At 44.2% G+C, this 18,259-nt stretch overlaps 1 protein-coding gene across 1 annotated transcript in view; it reads left to right on the top strand.

The window, feature by feature from the left end:
• Window positions 1-17,689: 17,689 nt before the first annotated feature.
• l(2)37Cb (lethal (2) 37Cb) overlaps window positions 17,690-18,259 on the top strand; it is a 33,864-nt gene continuing 33,294 nt past the window's right edge. Inside the window, exon 1 of the mRNA XM_068354542.1 lies at window positions 17,690-17,892. The gene's annotated coding sequence lies outside the window, so the exon portion shown is untranslated. The remainder of the gene's footprint in view (window positions 17,893-18,259) is intronic.

The raw sequence follows: 18,259 nt of genomic DNA, 5'->3' as shown, positions 1-18,259 counted from the left end.
CATTCCTTCTTGCAGCCACACTAATTCAATTCTAGGTAAGATTTTGCTACTACAGACAAATTATGTTCTCTTCAAGTCATTCAACCAGTCAGTCGGTTGTATACACATTGCACTCTTTATATTTGCTTGATATTCTATAGAAGACTGTGTATACCAAGATATAATAAACCACCTGATAATTAATATAGAATTGTGGGTCATTTCTACATCGCCTACCACACCACTCGTGCCAATAACCCCCATTTATTAACATGGTGGCAAGGAAATGGGAATTGGATTCACCCAAGTCTACATAGAAGACTGCTGATTTTAGAGTCAGAAAAAAGTCACTGCTACAGTGGGTGCCTGAACGACTGTGAACTACTGATCTCACCTACTCATTGCTGATTATACAGGGACTTATTTTTCCTTAGGATAAGAAGTAGAAGAAGTAAGAAGATTTTTAAAGATAAATTTGAAGATTAATTATAAAAGATCAGAGTAAATATAAATTTAGTGACTTTTAGAAGTTATACCAGTGTTTAGAACAATATGGCAGAAGCACATTTTAAGTGCAGCTCATTTCTCAATAGTCACGATTCTAATTCAAGCAAAAATTATAAGAAATTTTATCAATTATTAGATTTTAATTTGGTTGTGGCTGGCATGTCTGTGAAGGACAAAGCTGTCAAGCAAGCAACTGCTCTATACTGTGTGGAAAACGATATTATTTTGGCGTTCGAATACTTTCCTTGGGAAAGGTAGATGGAACTCCTATAATGCAGAAAGGAAGGAGCCACATGATTTATTGTTCATGATTGAAGAGTATTGTAATCCCAATCAGTTTAAGATTGTGATGGTTGGAATATGGCGTCATCTACACCATTTGATACTTTTCTCACTGAACTGAGAAATACATTGATTCCATGTAACTACACTGAATCTGACATAAATGATTTGTGATAAGATTGTATTCTCTGCAAGGGGCAAACTTCAAGAGTTGCTGCTTCCGAAATCAAACTTAGATTTGCAGAAGGCTTGCAATATTTGCAACAATCGATGATTCATGTAAAGGAATGGTGAAGTGGGAAATTTATCGGGAAAGTGGACAAAGGTCAGAAAATTAGCAAATTAAAAAATGGAGAGCACTAGAAATCAGAAAAGAAATTTGAGATGAAGAAGGCAGTAAAGCCACAACATGAAAAGATGGTGAAAGACTGCAAATTTTGTGGATGACATCATGCTTTTGGCAAGGATAACAGTCCTATATATGGCCAAGTATGGAAAAGCTACCAGAAAAAGATACTGCTTTAAAATATAGAGCGCAAAAGGTACAGACAGTAGGGAACAAAGCCGGAAACAACAAGAAAAAGTGGCTGTTCGCTGTTAAAAAAATGGTGACTCAAGATTGTACGCAATGATGAAAGTCAATGACTTCAATGTCAAATTTTTGCTTGACCCCGGTGCAACAGTCAACTGTATTAACATAGGATATGTATACAGATACCAAGCGTAGGAAAATATAGAAATCTCTACATGTGGAATAACGCAGAAGAAAAATGCTATGGAGAGGTAGAACTCCTGGTAACTAATCATCCTAATGCTAAGAATGATCATACAGTGTTATTTTCTGTTTTCGGTAATCACCTTAATGCAGATACCTGTAAGAAAATGGGTTTTGTGACAATAAATGAAGAAAGCTTTCAAGTTGCTAGCGTCAAAGCAAATGACAAGCTAAGGGATCTTGATAAAGTGATTTTGACTGTCGACCCAACAGTATCCCCTAAGGTAGTGCCATCCAGAAATATTTCTACAGTATATCTATACAAAAGGAGGTGAAAAAGGCAGTGAATGAACAGGTAAAATGCAAAATCCTAGTTCCAGTAAAGGAACTAACCAAATGGTTTTCACAAATGGCAGGTGCTAGAAAGCCAAATACAGTAGAAAAATAAGAGTGATCCAGGTCATCATCCATCCACGAGCTCTCACCCATAGGAGCCTGGGGTGGGTCGAAGTCGTCAACTGTTGAAGCCGAGGGAACGTCACTTGCTGATGTCCCTGTTGCTGCTGGGGAGGTCCCACAAGATATATCTTGTAGAAGTGGCGCCGCCCTTGCTGCAGTGTTTTTGGGCCGCGTCTTGGAGTCCTTCGTCTCTCTCCAGGCTGGAAGGAGTTCCTCCAGAATTGATGTTCTGAAGGACTCCTCCCGCCTAGAAGAGGGCTATCCTTCTCTTGACAAAGGAAACACTGCGGGTTGTTCAGTCTCCATAGAGACGAGGCGTAGCACCTCGACCGGCGACGGACAAAAAGTAGACGTCAGAGACCTGCCAGAGATCTCGAGCCCCGGCTTGTACGAGAGTCGTGGGTGTCTCCTGGAGGAGGAGGAGGGTTACTCATTCTCCTCTTCTTGGTAGTAAGCACCGGCATCATCTGGACTTCCGATAAGTCCTGTTGGAGATATTCCGCCACTCCCGCAGCTCCTTGCATCTTCTTGATGGGAGGGACGAACATCTTCAGGGTTGGAGCTTTGAAAGGGGCTGGACCGAATGCTTTTTGGTTTGGGGTCAGACGGAGGAGAGGCCGAACTGGAGAAGATCGACTTCTCCAACGGAATCCTAGGAGTACTTGCTACTGCCTGGTCTGAAGAGGGTGGCCACATTCGCAACAGCTAAACGCACAGCCTTTACCAAGACGTTGAACCATGCAGGTTACTTCCCCGACATAGGAAGGATCGGAATCTCACTAGGAAGGTTAAGTGATGGATATCGCCTCCTAGGAGATCGTAGCTTTGGTACTTGAAACGAAAGGGAGCGAGGTCTCATACCTAGGACGATAGGCACTGGCATGGCATTTTGCTCAAGCTTGGAACAGTTGAGTACAGTAGTAGACTTTGCAGAGGAAGGTATCTGTACCATTGAAGATTCCTTCCAGATGGCAGGAAAAAGTACTGGGTATATGCCATGATGGGACTCAGCTAGAAGGTGATGATTACCGTGGGCGGGAAGGGACTCTCACATAAGATAAGAGGCTCGGGCGGGTCCTGGATGGACTGGACTAGGAGTTGGCCTAGATCTGGGTGAGCATGCTTCACACGCATGTGTAAGAGCTGGACTGTTTGTCAAGGGTCTATAGAGCTCAGTGAGTTTTACGCGGAGAGCGTTCACGAGTAGGCTGAAGTTGACGAACAGACTGGTATACCCGAGCAGAAAAGAGAACATCCTCAAGACGAGCAGGCAAGCGTTGATTGCGAGTTAAGGCGAGACATGAGCTGGCGAGTTCTCACGTGAAGGAGGAAGGTCCTCGTCCCTGCGGCAATCACGAGCTGGTCGGTGGTCATGAACCAGCGGGTAGCAGGCAATCACATGTAGGTGAGTGATGATCACGAGTTGGTGAGTGACAATCGTGAGCTGGCGAGTGACGATCACAAGCTGACAAGTAACGATTATGAGATGGCGAGTAACAATCATGAGGAAGCGAGTGATGATCATGAGATGGCGGGTGACGATCACAAGCTGGCAAACAACGAGAAGCTGGTGAATAACGAGAAACTGGCGAACGACGATAAGTTGGTGAACGACGACGAGTTGGCGAGTGACGATCACGAGCTGGCGAACAACGAGCAGCTGGCGCATGATTATCACGAGCTAGAGAACAGCAAGGAGCTGGTGAGTGATGATTACTGGGGAGTGACGACCACTAGCTCCGGGTAACGTGAACAGACATGTGTCTAAAGCAAGGGCGAAGCGAGTTCGAAGATCGTCGAACCCTACAATCATCGGGGAAGCATCTCTTGACGAAGGGGGAAGGAGAACATCTAGAAGGGCAGCAAGGACTACATTCCCTCGACGTGGTGGAACAGTGATCCCTGTGGCGCCAAGGGCTCCTGTCATCAAAAGCATGCCGGCAAGGAGGTGGCGAGGTGACATATGTCATCGGCAGGGAGGTGACACGTCGGCGGCGGCGAGATACCTTAGAAGGGGAGTCATGCTCCGAAGGTCTGGACCTCTGCGGTAAGAGGGGCAACGTCTGGAAGGTCTCTGCAATGGAATATCAATCAAGGGAGGACCTCACTCAAGGACAAGGGAGGTGACCACCCTCAGGAGAATCATGCCTCGGACTTTGCTCCCCCAACCCCAGAAGGCTGAGAAAACTCAGCAGAGGAATACTGTACCTGTCTCAGGCGGTGGCAGCACCTGCAGGAAATGGCGAAAATGGACGATGCCGGCGGCACGGGAGGAAGACACTCCAGGCTCGTGGGCTCAGCACTCCTCGGCGAAGGAGCTCCTACCACTGAAGAGGCCAGAATCCGTAGCGTGCGGGTAGTTACACCTCGCTAAAAAGTCTTATGGGTAGTCTGCCTGCTTTGCCAAAAGTATAAGCCTTATGAATAGTGAAAGGGTTTGTATTTAGTGCCAGAACAAAACTGTTTTAAGAGTCAAGTCCCGATCTAATGCTCGACTCAACGGTTCTAAGGAGCTCCTTGCAAGGAAAGCAGCTCTTTGGCTACATTCCATGGAAGAAGTCTCACTTCTGACTGAGGGCAAGTTAGCTCAAAACTCCATATGAGCATGGATAATTCCACCAAAGAGGAAATATTAACTCCTTTCAGTCTAAAGACTTGGCTTATGGCTCAGCAATAGCCTTTCACTGCCGAGACTAAACAGAGTTTTTCCTAAAAGATATAACAAAAACTCAGCAATCAGGGATATAATGGCTCCAAAAAGAGAGACACCCTTTTCATGACACTAAACCTAAAATATTGTCCACTTCACCTGGCAGAAGGTGATGGGAGACTTCCTGAGGTATCCAGACATGCATTTTGTCACTGAGGGCAAAAATCCTCTCTGAGTGAGATGCTAGATAGCCTCCAGGCGTGAAGTCATACAGATGTGACTGATTTGTGGAAGATTTTAGCATGCGGTTGATAAAGAAGGTCGTGTAAGGAAGGAAGCTCCCCAGAAAATCTGTCAGTAAAACCAGAAGGACTGGTACCATTTTGCTTGCGGCCATAGTGGAACTATCAGAGTCATGAATAGATTGTGTGATGATTTCATTTTATTGGGGAGTCTCCTCATCAGGCAGAAGGGGGAACGCACATACGTCTAGATTGTCCCATGGCTGTTGGAAAGCATCCTGGAAGGCTGCGTACGGGTCTGGTACTAGTGAGCAGTACACTGAAAGCTTCAGGTTGAGAGATATCACGAACAGGTCTATTAGTAGCAAACCACAAAAAGTCAGGACTTTGTTGGCTTTCTGGGGATGTAAAGACCATTCGAAACCAACTATCCGAGTCTTCCTACTCAGACTGTCTGCAGAATGTTCTTCTTATCTGGAATGACCCCGGTTGACAGGGAGATCAAATCGTCTTCTGTCCATCGCAACATCTCAACAGCTAAATGGCATAGCTGCCGAGAAAAAATACCTCTTTGTTAGTTCAGATATGCCACCACCACCGTATTGTCAATCATCAACACTATGTAGTGGTCTGAAAGGAGATGTTGGAAATGTTGAAGAGCTAGGAAGGCTTCCCTCAACTCCAGGAAGTTTATGTGGCATTGCCAATTGAACTCGGACCACAGCCCGGAGGGCATGAAATGTAACAGGTGACCGCCCCACCCTTCTTTTGATGCATCCTAGAAGAGCATCAAGTCCGGGGAGGAAAACGATCTATCCTCTGCTCCGACTCTACCGCAATAAGCAATTCAGATGCCACTGAAGTTACTGAATGCAAAGGCATATGTTGGGGACTAGATAGACACCCGAATAGGAAAAGTCTAGTCCCTAACATACTACTGTATAGGCATTAAAAATCACTGATTACTGGGTATGACTAGACAAAGCTTACATTACTGAAATGCATAAAATTATAAAGAAAATAAAAACACAAATAGATGAAATAAATGAAAATCAAACTTCACATTAATGTACTGTAGATTGGAAAGTTCATGGCCTACCTATATGAAGTGTAGAAAGGTGAAGATGAGGAAGATATTCCAATTTTCTCTTTCAAATCTATCATGATTCTCACAAATTTTCTCTTAAGTAGGCTTCACACAGTCATGCGTTTGTACTCGGTTATACAAACACATTTTTGAAGTAATATTTAAACGTGAACGGGATATTTAGTTGTCAAACATGTTGGTCAAACAAACAGTTTGAAGAAAGTCCACAAACCGTTTGCATGTGAGAAAAGCGTCAAACATCATCTATCCTCAAATAATTACGCCAATCATCTGGCTCTAATTCCAAATCAACAAGTAAGTTGGTATGTGAAAGTTTACCTCTTTTCAACAGCCAGTCCTTCGTCCACTTTGATATTTTTATTCTTAGTGACACCACTAAGCCAGTGGCAATCAAACCATCCTGGGCAATGGGTAAGAGGCATATCTTAGCTTCACAAACAGCACGAGTCACCAAGTCGAGGACTAAGTTTGATGTATGTTTGGTTTGACTGCCTGACACATCTTCAAATTGTTTGTTAAGCACGTTGAACAACTGAGTTTGACAAACCATTTGACTGTAAAAACTCCTTTACGCTAAATGCTATCACTAAAACTCTTACTGTAGACCCTATTGTAACGAGTAGGCTGTAATGATCAAACTCAAAAACACTATAAATTATTTAAAAACGGTTAACAACGAGATTTTATGGGTAGGCAAGAGGAGACCACTACATTAAAATTGGGTCTACGTTATAGTATCTACTTTTGTTTGAGAATCATTGTTGCTATACAGCTCTAAACTCGTAAGAGTTTCACGAAGTGCTAACTATTAAACCTCTAAAAATTCATTAATTAAGGTCATGATGTACCAGATTAGGTTGAAGTAAATTTTTTATTTTGAGTCTTATAGCACTCATATTCCAGATGGGGGATTCCAGGGTTTAAAGGGTAAGGTAAGGTTAGGTTAGGTTAAATTATGAAAGATAACTTGAAGTTGGGTTACAAAAATCTAGATTAGAATGCATAGAACCTTTGTAGTTTGTGGGGACAGAGTGAAAAACCACATTTTACAGACACAAGAACATCACCTAACCGAATGTTTCCTATCTAACCTAACCTAACCAACCAAACCTAAGGTTCTCCACCTAGCCTAGGAGCCGTATCCTTGGAATGCCGTACGCTTATCTTACACTGTGTTATAAGGTTTACTATTCTAAACACACACACACATTATACTGTATATATATATATATATATATATATATATATATATATATATATATATATATATATATATATATATATATATATATATATATAATTATAAAAACCTATAAAACAGGAGGTAAAATATATGGCTTGTGTATTGCTGAGAAAACAATAGGCTAGACTAAATAAATACATTTGGTTTATATGTAAAATTAGTCATACCTAAATTGGGCTGGGACAATGCAATCCTAAATTACAGAGGAGCCACAGTCTAAATTTTGTAAATCATACAAGGAATTTTTGCTATGCAACCCTAACTTGTCGAACTACTTAGCATAGGCCTAAACAAGTATGGGTAGCTTAAAAAACACAGGCATCCCCTACCTTAAATATTTCACGAGGATTTATAGCTTAGGACGAATCTAAGACACTTTTCTTACTACATTAGTACAGGTAGAAAGCCATTTAATGTGGATAGCACATAAATAAATACATAATTTAACCGATATGGTAAAATCAAGACCTTTTCTAAGATCAACGTATAACGCACACATAAAGTCACTAAGACACTAATTTCAATTTTCTCGAAATCCATCAAAGAACAGAAAGTAAACTTTGAACTCTGGTACTAAATATCTACAATTATATATATATATATATATATATATATATATATATATATATATATATATATATATATATATATATATATATATATATATATATATATATATATATATATATATATATATATATATATATATATATATATATATATATATATATATATAAACACAGTACGATAAATGAAAATTAGTAAAAAGAAAGAAATAATCGATTTTACCTGAATAAATATTTGATTATCATGAGTGTATGAAATATAATGTATTTTTCTAGTAAATACGCTTACTCAAAAACGGATTTTGAGCGAAGCGAAAAATCTATTTTTGGGTGAGATAGCCATGGCGTCCTGATGGAAGGTTCCTGTTTGGTAGCTTCCTTGGGTATAAGACTACTAAGATATTCCCAGAGAATTTAACCACAGGTTATCACAGAATTCTAACTTCTGGAGCGAGTATCTCAAAGGTTTCCCTTTAAGACATCGTAATACAACAGGGGACACGCATGTCTGGTCGTGCCACATAGCTATCTCCACCCCGAACAGAGTTAACGCTTCGGTGTGTAAGGGCTGAGAATAGCTGGGAGCCGTTCCACAGCTAATCTCACTCGTGGCTACTACTGATACTCGAGACGTAAACAAACGGACGCCATTGCTCTAATGACGTCACGAGCGTCTTTATCCTGGCGCCAGTTGCTGCCCATCACCATGATACAATTGTGTAGGGTGGGAACAAACTGACGAAGTAGTAGGGAGGGTCCATCAGGACGCCATGGCTATCTCACCCAAAAATAGATTTTTCGCTTCGCTCAAAATCCGTTTTTTGGGCTCAAGCCATGGCGTCCTGATGGAAGAGTACCAGAGAATCAATGTATCGTGGTAGATTTTCCCCCCAGAGTTAAGTGCCTAGGCATTGACAAATAGCAAAGTAATCTTAGATAAGAACCATAGGAACGAAGTATCCTGCCCCCCATTGGTAGGAAGTTCCCATGGGCTATGCCGACGTCAAAGTGGTATTGAAGGACTATTCATCTTGACAGAAGAGCTTTTTAATAGCTTAGAGATGAAGCAGAATGTTTGATATTTGTATAGGAACATTCTGAGTGGGTCAGTGGTGGTTGGGCACTGTGTGTAGGATTCATCTCCTGATTATCAGAAGTAAGTATTCGAGTAGGAACCTTACTGAGGCAAGATGAATATAATTTAAGGATAGATATCTTAAATTCTTCATGACCATAAGAAAGGAGGAATAAATAAAACTATGACAGTATATATTTCATAGTAAGTAGGAGCTGAAGGAGACGCATAAGTAATAAAATAGAAATTTTATTTCACAATGCAGAAATTAAATAATTTACAGCAAAAGTAAAGTTCATTTACAGTAATAATAATGTACATAGAAATAAAGGCTTGCTCTTGAATCTGAAAGGGAATTTCAGGATTAGTAGGTACTCGTTCTCGAGGAACGCAAGTCTTTAAATAACACATCATGCTCAAGGCATGCGGCACTTGTGTAACACTATGACATTTCACCTGGGATAAGAACAGTTATAAAAGCACTAAGTGTTTTTAGACATCACTATGAATCACTCGAGGGTCAACATAGGCACCCGAAGAGTTAGAGTCCCAAATAACTCACTGTTCTACGCAGAGTTAGGTGCAGGTTTCATAACACTACCTGCGGCTACCACAAAATGTTTGATTTCGTGCACTTGTTTCGCATAATGTTTAAAGAAAACTCGCGAGGACTTCCAGCCCGTAAAGTTTTTAAGGCTTTCAAAGTCCATGCTCTGAAAAAAGTTCAGAGAAGATGCCACTTTTCTAGGATCATGACCAGCGGGTGTACTGTTCGGATCCGCTCTGCGAATGAAGTAGGTGATTTTCGCTCTTAATTGTTTCAGTGACAGGTCGCTGCCCGATGTTTCTCCTTTGAAGAGTTGGCCTCCACCAAAGTTTGAAGTTCTGCGAAGATAGACCTTGAGGCTCTCTACTGGACATAGAGAGACATCCTCCTTCAGGGGGCATATTCTCCAAGGGCCCCATCTTTTGGTGGGTAATTCATTTTTGGCGAGAAACGTCGGATCAGGGGAGAGGGTCACTTCTCCTGAATCAGCAAACAGGATGTGTCCCTCTTCTCTTGATAATGCCACTATTTCGCTGACTCGAGCTCCCGAGGCGAGAGCAAATAAGAATATAACTTTCTGAGTCAGATCCTTGAGGGGGCATGAATCGTTGTCCAAGTTGGAGGCGAAATGGAGCACCTTGTCTAGTGACCAGGAGATCGGTTTCGGAGGGGGTGCTGGGCGGAGGCGAGCACATGCTTTCGGCAGTTTGTTAAAGATGTCGTTGGACAGATCAATTTGGAAGGCATATAGAATTGGTCTAGTCAAAGCCGATTTGCAGGTTGAAATCGTATTGGCTGCTAATCCTTGTCCATGAAGGTGAATGAAGAAGGACATACAGAAATCAATGGTGATTTCTTTAGGATTTTTTGCTTTAACAAAGGAGACCCATTTCCTCCAGGATGATTCATATTGCCGTCTCGTGGATTCGGTCTTGTATTCCTCTAGGAAGTCTAGACTTTTCTTCGAGATCCCAAACCTCTTCTTTGCGGCAAGGGAGAGAAAATCATGAGATGAAGGTCCTTGATTTTCGATGATGAAGCGAAGACAGTCGACTTCTGTACTTGTTGAGAGAGAACTGGGCCCGGGAGAGGGATCAGCTTGGGCTGCAGCTCCAGGACCAGGGGGTACCAGTTGCTCCGGGGCCACTTGGGAGCCACTAGGGCCGCTGTCCCTTTGAAGGTTCTCAGTTTGGAGAGGACTTTCAACAGAAGGTTGGTGGGAGGGAACAGGTATATCTTGGACCATCTGTTCCAGTCCAGTGACATGGCGTCCACCGCTTCTGCTTTGGGGTCCTCGTACGGGGCTACGTACAGAGGAAGTTGATTGTTGTCGCTCGTTGCAAAGAGATCTATCTGAAGTTCTGGGACTTGATGAGAGATGAAGGAGAATGATCTTGCGTCTAGAGACCATTCCGACTCTATCGGGTTTGTCCGAGATAGAGCATCCGCTGTCACGTTGCGGAATCCTTGTAGGTGAACTGCAGACAGGTGCCACTTCTTCTTCTCCGCCAGACGGAAGATTGGGAGAAGCACCTGATTTATCTGGGGCGATCTTGAGCCCTGGCGATTGAGACAACGAACTACCACCGAGTTGTCTAGGGTTAGACGGATGTGGATCGAGGGCGGCGGGGATAGCTTCTTCAGAGTAAGAAGGACCGCCATGGCCTCCAAGATGTTTATGTGGAACGTCTTGAATAGTGGAGACCAGGTCCCTTGAGCTTGTTTCAGGTGGGAGTGACCTCCCCAGCCCTCCAGTGAGGCATCCGTGTGGATGTTGAGTGATGGAGGAGGGTGTTGGAGAGGAATGGACCTTTTCAGGGCCATTGCTTCCGACCACGGCTTTAGGAGGCGTCGAAGTCTGTCTGGAAGCCGTCTCTTGAGGTCTCTTCGAGCGATGGATGCCGATCGTCTCCAGACTCCCGCGGCATCCTTTAGCTGTGCACGAAGCACTGGGTTTGTCACTGAGGCGAATTGTAGAGAGCCTAGAACTCGTTCCTGCTGTCGTCTTGAAATGCGTTTGGATTTCAGTAGTCGCTTGACAGACCCTGCTATTTCCTTCCTTTTCTTCTGGGGGATGGAAAGGCGGTGTGACTGAAGATTCCAGTGGATTCCCAGCCACTGAAACTTCTGAGCTGGAGAGAGGCGAGATTTCTTCTCGTTGATCTTGAATCCCAGGTGTTCTAGGTACTGGGTAACTTCGTCGCAAGACTTTGTACACTCTTCGGGCGATGGAGCCCAGACTAGCCAGTCGTCGAGGTAGGCCATCACCTGGACGTTTCTTAGGCGGAGCTGTTGTACTATGGCATCCGCCAGCTTTGTGAAGATCCGAGGGGCCACATTGAGGCCGAATGGCATGGCCCGGAAGGCGTAGCTTTTCCTTTGGAGTCGAAATCCTAGGTAGGAGGAAGCGTGATGGTTCATTGGAATGTGCCAATAGGCATCCGCCAGGTCTATAGAGACCGTGTAGGAACCTTGAGGCAGAAGGGTCCTTATTTGTTGAAGCGTCAGCATCTTGAATTTGTTGTTCTCTATGAACTTGTTGAGGGGGGATAAGTCCAGAATGACTCTGAGCTTGTCTGAGTCCTTCTTGGGAACGCAAAACAGTCTCCCTTGGAACCTGGTGGACTTTACCTTCCTTATCACCTTCTTGTTCAAGAGGTCTAGAACATATTCTTCCAGAATGGGGGTCGATTGTTGGAAGAACCGCTGGAAGATTGGGGGTGGATGCACCCAACTCCAGCCTAGACCGTTCTTGATGATGCTGTGTGCCCAAGGATCGAAGGTCCAACGATCCTGGAATTGGCGGAGTCTTCCTCCCACCGGAAGCACTTCATTGCTTCTGGTGTCCCGAGGACTTGTTGCCTCGGCCGCTAGCTCCCTTTCTTCCTCTACCTCTGGAGGGACGACGAGAGGCGTCTCTGCTTGCACCCCTGGACGAGCCTCTACCTCTGGCATGAAAGGTAGTGGTTGGCTGTTCGAAGGCAGGGGTGAAGACCGGTGACTGTGACAACACCGGTTGGGGGACCAATTGAAAGGTCTGTTGTGGTTGGGCAACCACTTGGGAGGTAGCGGGTCCCGGAAACTGACGTCTTTGTTGACGTTGCTGGGGTTTCGGTTTCTGAGGTTTCCTCTTAGGCTGAGGTCCATCGTCCTGAGAGGTTTTCCTTTTCCTGGACATGCCCCACTTGTGGAGAAGGTTCCTATTCTCCGTGGCGGCTCTGTCCGTTATTTCCTTGACAAGGTCCGAAGGAAACAGGTGCTTTCCCCAGATGTTGGAGGAAATCAGCCTCCGGGGTTCGTGTTTCACGGTGGCACCGACAAACACGAATTCACGACAGGCTCTACGAGCCTTTATGAAATGGTACAAGTCCTTCATTACCGTCAGTAAGTGGGATTTGGCCAGTACCATGTAGTGATCTGGTACTGCTGTGTCACAGGCCATAACTTCAAGTTGGACTTGATGAGAAAGAGACGCTGCAAGCCTCTCCTTCGTGTCTTGTTCCCGGCGAAGGAGGTGATCATTGAGCTTAGGGAGGTCTTCATTAAACTGACGTCCGGCAACGTCAGGATCAAGCCTACCCACAACGAAAGTATGTTGGACATCTTTCCATTGTCTAGTGTCAGGGGGCGTTACGATGGAGAAGGGTCTGCACTCCTCCAGTGCAGGGCAGGGTTTCCCTTCTTCCGCCGCCTTAAGGCATGCAGCCAAGGCCTTTTCCAAAAATGGAAGAACCGCAGTGTCGGGAGCGACATAAGTAGGATGCTTCTTGCTCAAGGCAGGAAGCTTAGAGCAGGTAAAGCCCCTGCTCTTAAATGCGGAGGCTAACATAGCCTGGGCCTTAGCGAGATCGAACACTATCTCTTCCTTAGGTTCGGTCTCCTCCTTCGAGGCAGGTTCAGAACGAAGCCGGACGTAACAGTCCGGGTAGGCCTCGAAGCTTGGGAAGAATTCCACATCTTCCAACGGGACCGTGCCAATCTTGTCACTAACGAAGATCCTGCCGGTCGCAATAACCATATGCTCTGCATACCTCCACGGGTTGGCATGAGAGCAAGCTGGGAGATCCTTAACCGAAATCTTCTTCGGTTCTCTGGATCCAATCATTGACCTGATGGACTCCTGGTTCTCCTTCAGTCTGTCGTCCATGACAGCTCTAATCAGCCGGATCAGTTCTTGGGTAGACGAAGAGGGATCCGGGGTCGAGGAGGTAGACGGAATGGACACATCCGTCGGTGTAGGAGTAGGCGGAGGGATGGATGGGGGAGGAGCTCCAAGCTCCGACTCGGTGTATTCCACCTTGTCTTCTTCCTCTTCGGCTCCTTGAGCCATAAGCGTCTTCTCCGTGTCTTCCGAGACGTCAGAGATCTGTTCATCCTCTTCAGAATCTAGGCGACACTCGTGCATGGACTGAGCCATGACCACATCAGGTTCCACCGTAATTTGGACAGTTGGGATTGCTTCCTTTGGAACCACTGAATCAGGGGAGGCCTTAGGGAACAGCAGGGACCTCAGTTCTTCAGTGGCCAGGTACGGTCCAGTGGCATTCCTCTGAAAACCACGCACCCACTTGCGCAGTTTCTCACGAGCCACGTCTCTAACCTCCGCTGAGGGAGGGTTATGGAAGGCCTCAACTAGGTAGGCCTGGCAGACCGTACAATCCAGTGGATTCCAGAACTTCCAATCCCCTCTCTTGTCTGAGCAAGGGGCGTGAGTCCTGCACGCCGTATGTCCGTAAAACTGGGAGCGTTTCACGGCACAGTATGCGAAATCGCATTTCATCTGCTCCTCCTGTGGAAGAAAGAGAAAATGAGTATGGGGGAGTCATAGGAATGGCTCTTAAATTAAGTTAATATTAATCATTAATTTTAACTTATAAGGTGTGATGCATAGAGAGTGAAACAGTAAAGGAGAACACGCTCCATGCATCTCGCCCGGCTGGTTACCAAAGGCTTGGTCCTGGGATAATCCAAATGACCGAGATCATTGGATACAGTTTCCTAGGATTCCCATTATATTGGAACTCCATGGAAAGCCAAGGACAAGGTTGGGATCGAATTCATTCGGTTCCCAAATAAGAGCCAGAAGGTCTCATTAAGGGTAACTGCTTCTGGCAACCAGCCGTGCTAAGATGCACATAGCATGCTGGAAATAGAAGAATGCAAAGAGACAGCATGATCACTAATAGAGCAGTACTAGGTACTGATCTTAGAAGCAAAGCAGCTTATCTATTTGCTAGGTAGGGCTATCTTAGTCTTATGATAGCTACAGAGAGGGGGTGCAAGTATTCTTGACGCCTCCGGGGTATCCGGCAAGCCGCCGGCACGCCGGAGCCCGCTCCAGCATAGATTCTGGCATTAGAACAGACAATTTTCAAAAGTCAGTTAGATACCAGGATGGCGGCCGCCGGCACAACGGCGGCACGCCGGCAGGGAGCGGCGGCTCCGGCAGCCGGAGGATGCCGGATTGGTGACTGGGGTAAGGATGGTACAGGTAGTATCGGGTTGCCGGCAGTATATGCCGGCACTCCGGAGATCGACCGGCAAGCGGACGATTAGATAGGAGTAGGAGAGCCGCCGGTAGTAGCCGGCGGCAGCCGGCAGTCCCTCGGAACACGGGGGGCTGGCGGCAAGGGTAGGGAAGTCACCAAGAGGCAGGTATTGCCGGCATAAGAGGCGGCAAGAGACCGGCACCCAGATAGATAGAGAGACAGGGGGAGGGGGGAAGGATGCAGGAAGTACCTTCAGGGTTCCAGGCATCCCTCCCCCTCCCTGAGGGGGAGTACCCATGATAGAGACAGGCTCTATCATCCATATGCAGGGGTCACTAGGGACCGGGAGCAGGTAGCCCAAGGGAGGACTAGGGAACACCCAAGATGGGGGGGGGGGAGACTCCCTTATGCAGAGTTACACTAGGAACTAACCTTATAGGACACTATGAAGGTATATGTACCAGAGCGGACTGCACAAGGAAGCTCGGGTAGCCCCACTCATCCACCCTAAGGAGGAGTTGTAGGACAGGGGACAGATAAGTATAAACTAACCTAAGCATAGGCTAGGCTATACAAGAGATAGGTGGGGAGGGAGAAGAGAGGGGTCTTCCCAGGAAGGGTTTCTGTACCAGAGCGGCCACAAAGGGAAGGGAGGACACTCCCTAACCTAAGATTAGGCTGATCGGCTAAAACGGTGCAAGAGTACAGTTTCAGCAAGGAACAGAGAAACCTTCCTAACCCGACCTAGATCAGGGCTAAAAGTCCTGAACTAGGCAGGGAAGAAGACGTATCGCTATCGCAGGAAAGTCGCAGACTATCCTAGCCATAGAGGTAGGCTAGCCTAACCTCACTCTCAGACGCAATCCTAAAGGGGGTTCATTCCTTTAGGGAGGACTGAGAGGCGATATAATACTCTATTAGACAATGAATCCCTTTACTCAGAAAAGGGATCAAGGCTAATTAGAGGGAATGCCAAGGCAGGGGATGAAGGAAGCATATAGGGGTCCTAAGGTTAGGTTAGGCTAGTAAGAATCACTGACTAGCCTATCCCCTATATGGTCCCTGAAGGCGAAAACATTTGCATCACTAGTCAAAAGTATTGTATAATAATAATGCCACTATCTTCATAACTTAGTCTAGGATCACTGATAATTCATGCATGAACACTTGTATATAGGCTCCTGGCCTGGGGGCTATAGTAGCCGACTGGTATGAGGTCAATCGATGACCGATAAAAAGCGTCTAAACACGAAATAAAAGTTCCTAGCTATGAAGACTAAATAAACTAATGTATTCAATTAGTATATAAGGCCGGAAGCGTTGTTGTGGCTAACTAAATAAGACATGCAAAACAACAACGACGCCATAAAATGGCGGGTCCGGTAGAGGCACAGCTCTGCCACAAAACATCAATTATTTCGCAAAATAATATTTACTTTACGGCCAGAGCTTAATTAAACAATACTGGAACCTTGTACTCAACTTTCCAGAAGAAGGCGAGGCTGAAGGTAACGACATAGCGAAGATGCAAAACGATAAAGTTCACACAAGGGAAAATCCGTCTCAGTAGGGCAGCTACTAAACAAAGGATAAAGACGCTCGTGACGTCATTAGAGCAATGGCGTCCGTTTGTTTACGTCTCGAGTATCAGTAGTAGCCACGAGTGAGATTAGCTGTGGAACGGCTCCCAGCTATTCTCAGCCCTTACACACCGAAGCGTTAACTCTGTTCGGGGTGGAGATAGCTATGTGGCACGACCAGACATGCGTGTCCCCTGTTGTATTACGATGTCTTAAAGGGAAACCTTTGAGATACTCGCTCCAGAAGTTAGAATTCTGTGATAACCTGTGGTTAAATTCTCTGGGAATATCTTAGTAGTCTTATACCCAAGGAAGCTACCAAACAGGAACCTTCCATCAGGACGCCATGGCTTGAGCCCAAAAACAAAATATATAAACTAAAACGTTAAGTGAATGATAAAAATTATGTAAATTCGATGACAACTTAAACGATAATTTACATAATAACAGCATCATCAATTACAGATCAAAACATTAAAACTTTATCCCTTTCTGAAATTACATTGAATTTTCACATTATGAGACAATATAAAATCGGGTATTTCATCGATGGACATGTTTGAAGATTTTTTTTTATCAAAGCAACACTGTTTTGCAAACTTATTCTTATAGTGCTCTCCGACATCAATTTCCTTTGACCAAATCATTTTTACTATATTCACACTACCACAGGTCCACTTACAACTTAAAAATCTAAATACATTATAATCTAAACTTGTATAATGTATGAAGTACCAACTAAACGTAGATATATACAATTTGCACATTTTATTCTTCAACAACATACTGGTCATTCTGATTTAAACTGGCCATTTCTATTTTTGTAATGCTTATCAGTAATAACCTTATAGGATATATGTCCGTGGTTTCCTTGCCTGTCCCAGCACTTTATATTACTATTCACCAATAAGAAGTCTTATGCTCATAATCTACAAAAGTATTTATAAGGAAAGATAGCCTGTATTCCTGTCCACAAAATATTTGTTCTGATAAACTTATTTTCTAAACTCGCTCATCAGACTCATTTGGAGAATACTGTGGTTAATTTTGATGGTCAAATCTACACTCTCATAACACCCAGAAGATATGAAAGTCTTTTATTTTTAGTTGTAAAACTTATGCTAAATAAAATACAATGGAATAAAATAAATAAATAAAATACAGTGGGTCGTCATCATGAGTAACACGTCAATTTTGGAGAGGGAATTACATAGGTAAAGCCTGTAAACAATGTCATTCGACTACTACTGATTAACTCAAAACAAAACATGTATAATAATATCGACATGAACGTTTGAGTGAAGTTAAGATCCCAATGTGGAAAATAAGGAAAGGTGTCATTATCTATTAGTCATGGTTTAATAGATGAGCTCCTCATCGTTACTAAGGGTCGTAATTGAAATTAGAGGATTTAAAACGCTCCACGAACTTCAAAGATCTAGGGGCTAAGGTAGGTTTTGAAGATTAATTTTAAGTAACATAAATACCCCAGCTTACTTGTAATGTTTATAAATCTTTAACTATTTAATGCACTGAGGCTGGGTGAGGGAGGAATGGGTAGCAGTATAAACTGTTCAATCCAAACGTAAACCTAACCTAACATGACATAATTTAGTAAATGCATTATTACCTAGTTGGGGTATAGATAAAATTATAGTTACGGACAGAACAACCATTTGAACATAAAAAAGTAGTTATTCCTGTAGTAAGTAATGTGCTTTCACTGAATTTGACACGTATTTCAACAGCAAATAAACCAAAAACCCAATAGACCATCTAAGAATGGGGATACTTTTTAGAAATACAATGGTTTCTGC

The sequence above is a fragment of the Palaemon carinicauda genome, chromosome 2, assembly GCF_036898095.1.
Source record: "Palaemon carinicauda isolate YSFRI2023 chromosome 2, ASM3689809v2, whole genome shotgun sequence".
NCBI classification, from domain to species: Eukaryota; Metazoa; Arthropoda; class Malacostraca; order Decapoda; family Palaemonidae; genus Palaemon; species Palaemon carinicauda.
This window is presented reverse-complemented; position numbering and strand designations above follow the sequence as displayed.